Source organism: Phocoena sinus, chromosome 1 (genome assembly GCF_008692025.1).
Source record: "Phocoena sinus isolate mPhoSin1 chromosome 1, mPhoSin1.pri, whole genome shotgun sequence".
Lineage (NCBI taxonomy): Eukaryota > Metazoa > Chordata > Mammalia > Artiodactyla > Phocoenidae > Phocoena > Phocoena sinus.
In genome coordinates, this window is record NC_045763.1 from 79,168,016 (window position 1) to 79,180,580 (window position 12,565).

At 32.3% G+C, this 12,565-nt stretch overlaps 1 protein-coding gene across 3 annotated transcripts in view; it reads left to right on the forward strand.

Annotated features, from left to right (window-relative positions):
- PKN2 (protein kinase N2) overlaps window positions 1–12,565 on the forward strand; it is a 172,180-nt gene that overhangs the window by 13,950 nt on the left and 145,665 nt on the right. The gene's annotated exons all lie outside the window — the stretch shown is intronic.

Consider the following 12,565-nt stretch of genomic DNA (forward strand, 5'->3'; position numbering starts at 1 on the left):
TTTCCTTTCCTTTTTTTGAAGTTAGCAAGATGGCAGATAGTCTTTATTTTACTGTACTGTAATGGTAATTATAGAAATGAAACTGGTGTTTGTTGGTTACCTCATACAAAATAAAGGAAGATGTAGAAAAAATATGAGTAATATTACTAATAGCAGTATCACTCTGTTTGTGAAGCATTTTTGTGTTATAAAGCACTTTTATATGTATTATTTCAGTTGATTCTTAAGATGACCCTTTTAGTTAGGCATAGGGAGGAATTATTATACCCAGTTTACAGGTGTTCATGTTTACTCAGCCAATGCCTGCTTTAACCTAAACCGTTATCTTCTGACTCCTATCCCTCATTTTAGTACTCTATACAATTCTAGTTTTATTAACTTTTAAAGTTGTAATCTTTTTCTTTACTATGCTTAAAAAATGGTTAACATTTTTAAAGCTATTTTAAAAATGAATGTCATTTTTTTTTCAAGGGAACAGAACAGCTATAAAGGCAATACATAGTTTGCCACCTAGTTGTGAGTATTCACGGTAGTATCAAAGTCCTTTGTAGAATTTTTATAAGATAAAAATATTGTAGAGGCATAGTGATTCCAGCAGTAGTAGTGTGTAACTTCTGGAGAGTTTATCGTGGTTTAAAGTTTATACATAATTTAAAAATCATTTAAAGAATTTATTACTAATGAAGTTGAATGATATTTTCTATATTTATAAATTATATATGTTTAAATAGGCCAATCATGTTACCCACAATATCGACTTGCAAAGTGAGTATTTTATATGCATGAGACATACTAGTGCACTGAAAAATTACTCATTTTATATCTTTTAAAAGAATAATATATATCTCTCTGATGTTAAAATTTAGTCTGCACTTATTTCTAGTTTGTTTGTGGGGGAAAATATCTTATAGTAATAAACTGCTTTAAATAAAAAAGTTTTTAAAACACCTTAGAATAAACTTCATTTTATAAGCCCTTTTCCACTTGAGCATCTAATAACTTTCCTAAAATATTTTGTTGTAACATGTTAACACTTCTAGTGATCATAGCATTTGGGCCTAAATACATTCAGGTAGACTTGTGAGAAAAAAGGATGATCTATTTGTTTTTGTTATCTACATTAATTTTATCCTCCTTTCTTGTGCCTAAGTAATTTCTTATTAGTGGTAGTATTCTCATCCCTACCCTAGTTTTTCCTTGCTATGCTCTTTACAGTCTGAGAACTGTACTTTTATTATGCCCTACCACTAAAATAGAGTTCATTTCATCTTCTAAGGAAGTTAAAAATAGCTATACAGTTAACTGAATGTATTTCTGGGTTTTATTTTTCTTGTTGCTCAATATGTGACTCGCTCAAGGCCAGCTCTGTTGCTAGTGCCTAAAACCAAACCAAACCAAACAACAAAACACTAAGTATCAATACTTTGCAATTCAGCTTTGACTTTACTCTGTCTAACTTTGCGCCTTCTTAAAAAAGACAATATTCTCTGTCCACCTAGATCCTGTAGAAGTAAAATGCTCAGCTCTTGGCTAGGCTATAATGGGATAATGTAATACAACTTGATTCCTAATGGGGTTACTATAACTTTCTTTCAGCAAATCTGATGTTTTCTTCTGTAAAAAAAAGCACTGTATTTCCTTTTTTGGTGACTTTAGATTTCCAGTTAGCTCTTTTATCAGAAGTACTTATTTGGTCAGATTATGATGCTTTTAAAAAAGTTTTTTAATTGTGGTAAAATGCACATAACATTTACCATGGTAATCATTTTTAAGTGTATAGCTCAGTGGCATTAAGTACATCCACCGTGTTGTACAACTATCACCACCATCCATCTGTAGAACTCTTTTCATCTTGGAAAGCTGAAACTGTACCCATTAAACACTAACTTCTCACTACCCCCTTTCCTCAGGTCCTGGCAAAAACTCTTCTACTTTCTGTTGCTATGAATTTGACATATAAGTGAAATCATGCTGTGTATATCTTTTTGTGACTGGCTTATTTCACTTAGCTTAATGTCTTCAAGGTTCATCTTTGTTATAGCATGAATTTCCTTCCTTTTTAATCCTGAATAATATTCCATTGTATGTATATACCACATTTTGTTTATTCATCCATTAATGGACACTTGACTTGCTTCCTCTGATGATCTTTTTTTAATATATATTGCACTGAGGTATTGTACCTAGTTGTGATCGTTTGGTAGGGTATAACTGTTCAGTGCAGTAGCCACTAGTCATATGTAGCTATTAAAGTTTAAATTAATTGAAATTAAATAAAATTTAAAATTTAATTCTTCATTCACATTAGCCACATTTTTAAGTGCTCAGTAGCCACATGTGGCTGGTGACTGCCATATGGGCAGCATTGATATATAGAACATTTTGATCATCGCAGAAAGTTCTATTGAACAGTGCTGTATAATGAATGCACAGGCTTATTTTAATACCTTGAATTTAAGGAAGACAGAAAAGTCTCTTGTGGATTATGGAAATATTTTTATTTATATTTGAATAAAGAAATGTTTTAGTTTTGTTTAGAAAATAATTATGTCTGTTTAAAGACATTTTTTACAGTGAGTCAAGAGTTTTGGGTTCACACTCTTGACTGGAAAGTATTAAAGTACTTTGTGCTGAATGAATGTTAAATTGGTTTTCAAGTGAAGTAAAACAATGTCTTAGAAGTTTAATATATTAAAAATATGTAAAGTGTATATATCAGAGATTTACAGGAAAGTAGACTGAGTTTGAAATCATATTTTATATCCATTATTCTCTTAGTTAGGAGAGTATGTGTTGTGTTTGCTTTTAGGAGTTGGAGTTAATTGATCTCAGGTGTAGAAGACAGCAAACGATGATTAGTAGTAATTTGTCCAGTTTCTTCATGTTGAGATCTTAAAACAACTTATTCTAGAAATTCTGTATTTTAAATTTTATTTTTTTATCGAGATATAATTGCCGTATAACATTGTAATAGTTTTAGGTATACAGCATAACAATTTGATACATGTATATGTTGCTAAAAGATTATCACAACAATTCTAGTTAACATCATCATCGCACATAGTTACAAGTTTTTCTTTTCTTATGATGAGAACTTTCATAAGATCTCTCTTAGCTACTTTCTAGTATACTATATAGTATTGTTAACTAGAAATTCTGTACTGTATTCTTAAGAATTTTTACTATCACTGAAATTAGATGAAGCTTTTTTTTTTTTTGCTGACAACCTCAAATGCCATCTTTAGAGAACTGGAGGGGCAGATGGTGTGTGTGCGTGTGTGTGCGCGCGCGTGTGTGTGTGTGTGTGTGTAGCATTCCCTTTATTACTCTGTGTTGTGTGTTTTTATTAATACCAGTTTACCGACTTATCTTTTTAGATTACTTTTTAAAAATGTATCACAGGACATTTTAAAATGCATGAAACTGTTTTTGAACCTGCTGGCTATGCTTAGAAATTAATTTAATTGCTGAATAAGTGCTTGAGCTTGAGCTCATTTAAATCTAGCATTTTAAAAGTAATTTTTAAAACTTTTTATTAATTCTATGAGTATCTTATTTGAAAGACTGTAAGCCAAAAATAAAATTCCTCATTTCTTAGAATAATGGTTCATGTATTTCTTTTCAGAAGTAAAAGGAAATTGATCTAATCTCATTTTTAAAAATCTATCAAATGACTTTTTCCATATCAGAACTTTTAACTGTTACTGCATTAGTTTAAAAACAATCTTTAGTTAGAACTAGTATTAAGGAGCAAAAACTTAGGCTGTTGTTTGTTCTGATCTTGTAGAAAGAGAAGGGAGTGATTATTGACAATAAACAACTCTGGAAAAGATATCCTTTTAGGCTTAATTATTGGGAGTTGAGCTAAGAAAGGATACCAGTTCACATTCCAGCTCTTTGTAAAACAGAAACTTTTGTTTTTCTGTTAATAACTTGGGTTTCTGCAGTTACAGATAATGAGCTGATGTGATAATGAGAAGTGGCTGAAGCTGAGGAAAGTAGATAATTTTTAAAATCTAGTGTATGTAGATACCATAAAACACCTACAAATAGCAAAAAACAAATAACAAATATTTAGTTCAGGAAAGAGTTATAAAACCAGTATTTCACAGTTCACTATTTGAACACTAACATTTTGTTTTTATCTGATGATACTTGCAACAAGTTTTTTCATATCTAGGCAAGGATATAATTCATTAATTCAGTCAATAGGAATGCCATTGTGTACCTACTGTTGTAATCATGTTTGAACAAATGAATTTTGGTATTATTGTGAAGTTAAAATAGACACATTCTCTTTGTTTCAGTAGTCCCCAAAGGAATGTTTTAAAGAAGTTAACTTCAAAAGTTGCATTATTAAGACATGTATTTGAGAGGCTCTCCCTGAAAGGTGATTAATTCTTATGATTCAGGCATTGCCAACTAGACACCGTATGAAAATTTCCTATTCAGAACCTTTCGTTTATATAAAAAGAACAGTTTACTTAAGGGCTTGCATTGTTGAAAGGATTATGTATCAAACTGGAGCCATTCAATTTAAAGTACACTATTTATAGCTTTAGAAAACTGATCAAAATTAATTCTTATATTAGTTAATAAAAAAATTAATTTTTTTAAAAAAATTATTTTTATTTTGGGCTGCATTGGGTTGCTGCACGCGGGCTTTCTCTAGTTGCGGCGAGTGGGGGCTACTCTTTGTTGCAGTGGGTGCTCATTGTGGTGGCTTCTTTTGTTGCGGAGCAAAGGATTTAGGTGTGCAGGCTTCAGTAGTTACAGCACGCGGGCTCAGTAGTTGTGGCTCACGGGCTTAGTTACTCTGTGGCATGTGGAATCTTCCCGGACCAGGGCTCGAACCTGTGTCCCCTGCATTGGCAGGCGGATTCTTAACCACTGTGCCACCAGGAAAGCTCAAAAAATAATTTTTAAATGTCCATAGAATATAGAGCAGACGTCGCAACTAACATGCCTTCAGGATCTAGGCAAGTAACAAAATAGTGAAGCAGGTGAATGTAGGGAACATATACACAATGTGGAATTGACAAGTATAAAAGCAGCTGGTGTCAATCATTTCTTGGCTGTGGTTGTTTCCATGTGGGCTCTCATTGCCTTTTTGTGGGGAGATATACTCTAAATTTTAAAACATTTGTTTAAATTCTTAAAAGACTTCTAATCAAACAAGACATGTTTGTAGGATCATCTCTTCCACTACAGTAATTTGTCTTTATTAAATCAAATATTGAAGTGCCTACCATATTCAGGTACTATGTTAAGAACTATGGTATATACAAATGAACATTGGACCTGGCCACTACCCTTTAGAAGAGCATTCTTCAATAATACTTCCTGGGATGGTAGAAATGTTATATATCATTTTGTTTATTGCCCTATATAGTAGCTACTGGCCATATGTAAATTGTGGCTAGTGCAACTGAGGAACTGTCTTTTTAGTTTAATTTAAATTTAAATATACACAGCTGCATGTGGTTAGGGACTGTTCACTGACAGTGGTGCTCTAGAAACTAAATTCAGTTGCTAAGACCATCATGAATAGTTACCAGTCCAGGATTGAAATTATATTTCAGGATAGCAATGGAAGAGATGACTGGAGGTCACACACAATTTCTCAGTGAGTTGCACAGGCAGTTGCTATAGGACTTCAGAGAAGGGAGTGGTCACTTTAAGATAAACTTCAGGGAGCAGGTGAAATTTAAACTGGCTCAAGGGATAGGTGGAATTTTATTAAGAGAAAAAGATGTTCTAGGAGAGTGGGATAATGGGACCCAAATGCATGCAGGCAGGGGAAATTAAATAAAACTTCCTATTTTTCATTTAGAAGGCTGCCCAAAATTATGTTTTTTGGTTTTTTTTTTTTTTTTTTTGTATTTTAACAGGCACATTATTTAATAATTGAAATTGGCCTTGATATATTTGCTGGTTCTAAACTTTTGTCAACAGCTCGAGAAATAAGGCATCGTGCTGTTTTTATTCTTTGAGGTCAACAGCCAAGAAGATGTAAAGAATGTGAACTTTTAAAAAATAGCTTTATGAACTTCGACTCAGTTTTGCTGTGAACCTAACACTGATAAAGCCTATTTTTAAAAAAATAGCTTTCCTTTATATCATATTTACTCCTTTTACTTGGAATATGCAGATTTCACCACTTAAAAGTTTTTTAGTCAGTTATGACTTCTTTCTCGTATGATGAAAGATATTTTAACTCAAAGAGCTAAGAGAAAAGCAAATGAAAGCTCTCAAATGCTTAGTTTTCATGAGGTATTGTAGTTTCAGTTGAAAACTTTTTCTATTTAGTAGGTGTTGGATCTTTTCTTTGGGGGAATTTAACTTGCAGCATGGTGTTTGAAATATTTTGTATTCTGTTCACGCATACACCAATTTAAAGGGATGACTTCTTAAGTAGTTTAGCCGGGGAAATCTTTGACTACTGATGCAGTGATATTTTGAGTAGGAAAATGATTTATGAATTAAAATATACTAAAATCCCTGTTAAATAATACCTTATGAGAGAGAGAGCATTTCCTTGATTATCTTATATAAAAGTAGCAGTACTTCCCACCCTACCTTCCAGCACTCCTTATCCCCCTTCTGCTTTCTTGGTTTATTTATGTAGATTACATGAAATAAAGCATTTATTACTTTATGTGCCTGATACTTAGTGGGCACTCAATAAGTATTCTTGTCTAACCTTCCTCATCATCATGAGTAACCAAATTCTTGTCTTTTAAAATGTATAGTGAGAGATACTTTTTAAAGTGGTAGTTTTAATTTATGCTAATAAATGGTAATTATTTTCATGTATTACAATAAAGTCTAAAGTATGCAAATAGTTTTATAACTTTTCTCTCTCCTTCCACCCCTCACCTCTGGTAACCACAAATCTGATCTCTTTTTCTATGAGTTCATTTCCTTGTTTTGTTTTTTGGTTTTTCTTTGTTTTGTTTTTTTTTTTTTTTGCGTTACGCGGGCCTCTCACTGTTGTGGCTTCTACCGTTGCGGAGCGCAGTCTCAGCGGCCATGGCTCACGGGCCCAGCCGCTCCGCAGCATGTGGGATCTTCCCGGACTGGGGCACGAACCTGTATCCCCTGCATCGGCAGGCGGACTCTCAACCACTGCGCCACCAGGGAAGCCCCATTTGCTTGTTTTTGAAAATATAATTGACCTATAATACTATGGTAGTTCTTGTTACACAACGTAGTGCTTTGGTATTTCTGTACATTTCAAATGATCACTGCAGTAAGTCTCGTTAGGATATGTCACCATACAAAGATATTACATAGTTATTGACGATATTCCCCAAATTGTACATTTCATACCTATGACTCATTTATTTTGCAGCTGAAAGTTTGTACTTCTTAATCTCCCTCACCTATTTTATTCCTCCCCTCTGGCAACCACCTGTTTGCTTTCTGTATCTATAACTCTGTTTCCATTTTGTTGTTTGTTCATTTGTTTTAATTTTTAGATTCCACATATGGGTGAAATCACATAGTATTTGTTCTCCTCTGTCTTATTTCACTTAGCATAATACCGTCTACGTCCATTCATGTAGTCAAAATGACAAGATTTCATTTTTTATGACTAATATTCCATTTTATATATATATATATATATATATATATATACACACACACACCTCATCTTCTTTATCCATTCATCTATTGATGGGTGCTTGAGTTGCTTCCATATCTTGGTTATTGTATCCTGTATAGGCATAGAGAAATAAAATTACTTGTTCATGTTACATAGCAAGTTAGCCCAACTGGAATTTGAAACTAGCTCTATCTAAATCTAAACCAATGCTCTTTTCACTATACAGTTTATATTTTAATATTTTAAACAATTACAGAGGTTTACTGTTGAATTTTGTAATAAACATTTTCCCCCATCACGGATGTGATTTGATTTACTATAGAATTCTTGGAACAACATAATATGATAAAAAGCTGAGGCTACTAGTCTATAGATCCATAAAATATTAAGTGAGATGGGCATACAACATAATATAAAAAGCTGAGGCTACTAGTCTATAGATCCATAAAATATTGAGATGGGCATATATCAATTTAGCCTAAACTCATTTTACAGATAAGAAAAATGAGACCCAGAGAGGTTAAGTGATTTGTCTGCCATCACTAAGTAAGGGAGCTGAGACTAGAGCCAAGATATGCTAACTTGAGTAGAGATTTTTAATGAACAACCTTGAATTTAATAAAAGGAAAATATGACCATGTCTACAATAAGGGAATAAGATAATTTAAAAGGCTTTCTCTTTAAAAAAAAAAACAACCTTTCTTTAATGAAATCTAATGGACATTCAATAAACTGCACATATTTAAAATACACAATTTGATAAGTTTTGGCACACCTCTACACTCATGAGACCATTACTGCAATCAACAATGAACATGTCTATCACTCCCTGAAGTTTCTTTGGGTCCCTTTGTAATCTTGCCATTACACCCTCTTCCCCAATTCCCAGGCCTAGAAAACTGCTTTCTATCACTGTAGATTCATTTGCATTTTCTAGAGTTTTACATGAAAGGATCTTACAGTGTGTACTTTTTTTTTTAACATAACTTCGTACACTCCACATAGTGATTTTTGAGATTCTACCATGCTTTTGTGTATAGCAATAGTTTATTCCTTTTTATTGCTGAGTAATATTCCACTGTATGGATATACCACAATTTGGTTATCCATCTACCTGTACATGGATATTTGGGTCGTTGCCAAGTTTTGATTATTACAAATAAAGCTTCTATGAACATTTGTGTGCAAGTATTTTAGTGGATTTATGCTTTTATTATTCTTGGGTAAATGCCTGGGAGAGAAATAATTCATTTTGGTATGAAAACTATCTCATTATTTTAACTGCATCTCCTAACAGAGGTTTGGTAGTTTTTCATATGCTTATTGTCCATTCTGAATTCTACCTGGTTGTATTTTTTTAACCAAAATATTGAGGGAAAGCGACTCTAACATTTCGCATTTGTTTACCCCAGAGTGCTCTAGATAATGGCAAAAGTAATCCATGAATAATTTACATTTGAATTACTACAGTACTTGGGTCAATAATTGTTCTTATATTTTTCTTTTGATGCATTTTTACTTGTTTTGTATATTTGAAGGAAATCCAGCTTATTGGACAGTATATGGGAACAAAAGTTATTGCCATTTGGTTACATTCAGTAGCATGGCTAACACTAATGCTGATTGACAACCTGGAGTGGGGGAGGAGAATCTCAAATTATTATTATTGTTATTAAGTGTTTCCTTTATACATAATGCCTTAGTGAAATTCTGTAGATCTTCAGTTATAGCCCACCTGTTATCCTCTATGTTTTTGTGGTTCAGCCTAACCTGTAGTTCTTGTGTTAATGTGAATAGATAAAAGGAAACTAGTTACGGCTATTGACTGGTTCTCTGTAGGTTTTTGTTATCTAACCCCACCCATAATGGAACGTGTCATTTTATAAACTCTGTTCTATTTGGTAGTAAAGAATAAGATAGCTTGAAGTCTTATTGTGACTATTTATCTTCCTTTGGGGTGCTCCTTATACCAGTGGGAAAGTTGGTTCTTCACTTTGGAGAATGTGACCGAATGTGTTGTGATACAATATCAAGTCATACTTCAAAATTACCAATTTTAAATTGTGATTAAAATGTAGTTTTCTTTTATTGTGTATTCAGTCATATTTTAATGTCTCATCAATGGGGAATGAAGTATATTTTCCAAATAAAGTATTCTTAACCCTTTAAACATATGAAGCACTGATTTTTAACATTGTTTTTAGAAATTACATTTATGTAGTGTATGTCACATTTTGCTGCCTGATTTACATAACATACATAGAAAGTTTGACTCTTCTTGAAATATGTAGTACTCCTTATTCCTGTACCAGATGACTTTAGTAGTTAGTATGATTCTTTTTCTTTTTTTTTTCTTCTTCTTCTTTTTCTCTCAGGTATTACTTCTCACTCAGTATGTCAACTTTGAGCAGCCATTTCTCCATTCAACAAATATTGACTGAGCACTTTCTGTATTCGAAGCATTATTCTGAGGCCTGGTTATAAAATAAGGTTCAAAATGTTTAATAGTGATCAAATATACTTCCTTCTTTCAGGGAACTTAAATTGTGAAAGGGAAGATACACGTTAAGTAATTATACAGGCATATTGGGACTTACTGCTAAACTTAGATAATGAATGGGGGGAAAAAGGAAGCATACAATCCCAAATCATCATGACAGCAAAAGTTGTTTATAGGATTCGTAATGGATATAATGTAAAGTTTGAGTTAAAATTAGAGCTAAATGACTGTTTTAGAAAAAAAAGATTGAAACACAGTTTAAGAATTTGCCATGGGTCTTATAGCAAATCAGTGACAGAACCATGACTAGAATTTCGGTTTTCTTATTCATAATCTCTCTCTCTCTCTGTTGCCTTTAATATCCTACCTTTGCTTAATCATTATGGATAGTTTTGGTCGTGAAAAGTGTTTCTGTGTTGGAAGCATGTGAGAGCCTGAGATTTGCACATGCTATTAAAATAGGTATGATTTTTAACTACATTTTTAAATTGAGATGTCATTTTTACCAATAATAATTTTAGTAATATTAAATAGGAGATATGATTGAGCTGAAACAATGATTTCCATATTAATGAAGTGATTAAATCATAGATGTTTAAGTTATTACTTTGGATATACAAGGCATTTTAATAAAATGTATATACTTCTAGAATGCTTATAAAACACTACAATTGTAGATAGAAATGTGATCATTTTTATTGCTTAAGAAGTAGAGAGATGAAATCTCCATAATTTCAAACCTATTGGATTAAAATGAGGTTTGAGGAATGGTAATCAAAATTTGAGGAGGAAGGAACTGTGTTTTATGTAATTTTCTACAGTTCTAATATAAACATATTTATGATTTGGTTGGTTTATAAAATTATTATACTTGGTATATTTATATATGTGTAGGCCTGGTAAGAAAATGGATACAATGTGGAGAAATTATTTTTAACCTACTTCTTTTTCCTGTGCCTTCATAATTCTATTGCTAAGATGAGTAAACTTTTGTGACACATTATTGGTTTAAAAAGTTATTTCTGTTTTACATATACTTTAGTGGCTTAAAATTATGCTTTTTAAGATAACATGACTAAAGTTTTTAAAAAAGTTATATTAAAGTAGATAACACTTCTGTGAACTTAGATCTGAGCCACTACTTTATAGGAAGATTGGCTTGATCATCTTTGTATCATCAGTGAGTGTCTAGAATAGAACTTTACACATAGTAGACATTTAATAAATTGTTGCTGAATGAAACAGATTTTAAAACACAAACTTGTATGCTAAGTTATAGGACAGAAGGTATATGAGAGTTCCTACCTGTCAAGACCCGAATTATGGTTTATATCTGAACAGACTACTGTTGGCTACTGCTACTTCTTCCCATGTATGTTTTTGTAGTACCTCATGGAATATGACTTTTGTAGGAGGAACATGTTTGCAATTATGATTATTATATGCTACTATAAAATTAAGAGAACTAAGCACTCCATATTCTGAATTGTTAAGAATGTAATGTGTATGATTCCTTCAGATGGGTAATAACCAGGGTTTGTTATGAATTATTAAAAACAGTGTTATTAAAATAATATACCATAAAGTATAAATATTTTAAATTAAGGCTGTAATTCAGAATCCATTTAAGACACCAACTTGACTCGTAATACATTTGTGCCATTTTAATTGTTTTATCTGATATATTAATATTTGTGGACACCAGCTTTATAATATGAGAAAAAATCAGTGAGATAATACTAAAAATGTAGTTAAGTAATAGCTAAGAAACTTCATTTTTAAGAATTACAAAAGAAGTTTATGTATTACATTGGTCACAAATTTAAATATATACTTAATGTTTCTTATGTATTGAAATATACCCAGTAACATGGCATTTAAACTTAAAAATTCTTACCATGTTTTTAAGAAAATGTACTCTCAGAGTAGAACAATTTTAAGAGGTTGGGAGGCCATTACCTTCAAAATTCCAGACAGGGGACTATCCTACATTAGAATTCTGTAGCCTTCCGAAACTACTTTCTCAGTAATGAAATCCAGTATCTTTACTGTTAGATAGCGCTCTCCTTTAGTTTTTTGTATCACTCCTTCCTCATTTTTTAATAAAATGTTATAGGCATACCAAAAGGTACATAGGGAGTGATAAAACACCATTGTATTCACTACCGATTTAAAGAAATACACGTTACCAATGCAGTCGAATGAAGCTTTCTGGATACCTCTCTCTGACATTTCTTTCCCTTCCCATCCCTCCACCCCCAACTACTATACCATATCTGGTATATTTATAAATCGTTTCCTCACCAGAAGTTGTTTCTTGATGAAATCTCTAGCTCTGAAACCCTCTTTTCCTTGTGTCATCAGCAGACATGAAGGCCAATATGAAGGACAGTCGGAAGGTTGCTCTTGTTTTCTTTCATGTACCACATCTCTATCAATTTGCCACTAAAACACTT